Source organism: Microtus ochrogaster, linkage group LG3, assembly GCF_000317375.1.
Source record: "Microtus ochrogaster isolate Prairie Vole_2 linkage group LG3, MicOch1.0, whole genome shotgun sequence".
Classification (NCBI taxonomy): domain Eukaryota; kingdom Metazoa; phylum Chordata; class Mammalia; order Rodentia; family Cricetidae; genus Microtus; species Microtus ochrogaster.
The window spans coordinates 47,951,509-47,953,039 of record NC_022029.1 but is presented as its reverse complement, the minus strand read 5'-3'; positions in this window follow the sequence as shown (position 1 = coordinate 47,953,039).

Here is a 1,531-nt window from a genome sequence, read left to right as displayed (position 1 = left end):
TCTTTAATTTCTTTTATAATTTTTGTCTTGATCCATTTGTTGCTCAGTAATGAGTTGTTCACTTTCAGTGAGTTTGTAAGCTTTGTGCTGTTAATATGCAGTTACTCTGTGGTGGCCAGGTAGGATGCAAATTGTTCCTTCAATTTTATTGTGCTTTTTGAGACTTACTTTGTATCAAAGTTTGTGTTCAATTTTGGAGAACATTGCATGAGCTGCTGAGAAGGTAAATTCTTTTGAGTTTGGCTAAAATTGTCTGTAACTACCTCTTAAGTCCATTTGGTTTTTGATGTCAGTTTGCTCGAGTAATTCTGTTTAGTTTTTGGATGACCTGATATCGTTGAGAGTGGGATACTGAAATCACCCACTATGACTACATGAGGGCAGATATGTGTTTGATATAGTTATAGTATTTATTTTATGAGGCTTTGGTACCCTTTTGTTTGGTACACAGGTGTTAAGTATTGCCGTATTTTCTTGGTGGAGTTTTTCTTTAATAAGTATGTAGTAGCCTTCTGTATCCCTTCTGATTCATTGTGATTTGGAGTCTATTTTGTCAGATATTAAAATGGATATGCCAGCTTCCATCTTAGGGTCATTTCCTTGGAAGGTCTTCTTTCATCCTTTTACCTTAAGGTGACATCTAACCCTGGTCTTAAGGTGTGTTTATTGGTTGCAGCAGAATGATGAATCCTGATTTGGAATCCGTTCTGTATCTTTTACTGGGAAAATGAGACCACTAATTTTGAGAGCTGGCTCAACTAAATGGTAGTTGATTTTTCAGTCTTGGGTCCATTCTGATTTCTGAGCCCAGCAATGAGTAAGATGGCTGTCAGGCTGGTAGATTGGCTTTGGGATCCCTAATTATGGTTCTGGTTGGGCCCAGTATAGTTCCTGAGCCCAGTGATTAGTGAGGTAGCTGAATGACAGGCAGGCAGGTGGACTCTCAGGTTTTTTAATTCAGTTTTTGAATATTTTGTACATGTAATGATGTGTTTTGATCATTTCCATTCCTTCTCCCTCAGTTAGTTGTTTGTGCAGTAAAAAAAAATCACTTGATTAACATTGAATAATTATTAAAAATTAACAATGTTGTAGATTTTAGTGTTTATTTTCACAGTATTATGTATGCTGAACTCTATTAAATTATATTTTATTTAATATATTTTATATATTATAAATTATATTTTAACTAACAATTTAACCACATCTCCAATATTTTCTCTTCCCTTCTTCTCTTGCCCCTTAATCTCTGGTAATAGTCAATTCTGCGATTATTATTATTTAACAGTCAACAAGGTGGTTCTTGTTTTTTTGTATCTAAAGTATTTCAGATAATATCATAGAGATTTATATATATTTCTACCAAAGGAAAATGTACTTATATTAATAACTTTTATGTTATGCATCATCATATTATGCATATAATATTTTGATGTTCGTAAGATATTGATATTTTTTCATCTTTTAATTTTTATGAATATGCTGAAATGAATATTGGAATGCAATTATTTCTTTGGGATATCAATTGAAT